Source organism: Littorina saxatilis, linkage group LG1 (genome assembly GCF_037325665.1).
Source record: "Littorina saxatilis isolate snail1 linkage group LG1, US_GU_Lsax_2.0, whole genome shotgun sequence".
NCBI lineage: Eukaryota > Metazoa > Mollusca > Gastropoda > Littorinimorpha > Littorinidae > Littorina > Littorina saxatilis.
The window spans coordinates 70463917-70464249 of record NC_090245.1 but is presented as its reverse complement, the minus strand read 5'-3'; positions in this window follow the sequence as shown (position 1 = coordinate 70464249).

The following is a 333-nucleotide window of genomic DNA, read 5'->3' as shown; positions in this document are numbered from 1 at the left end:
ATTACCAGTAATGACTGAACATGAACTAAATGTTCTGAGATGAATCCCATTATTACAAAAATTGTGAGTCTTCATAGTTTGCTCCCCCACAAAAATCTAAAGTCAATATTAAACTTAGTAATAATTCAAAAATCAAGCAAAAACACATTAAATTTATTTGGTTGTAAAGGCTATAAAACACACAGAGTGGTAGACACGAAGGTTGCACCCGTGTGTGCGAAAGCCAATTGCTATAAAACGCGCACTAAATGCGTGTACTTCTCAGATCGGCCAATAGAAATGCTATATAGAACGCACTCCCTTCGCCATAAAGCGCTCAAACCCCGAACCGCA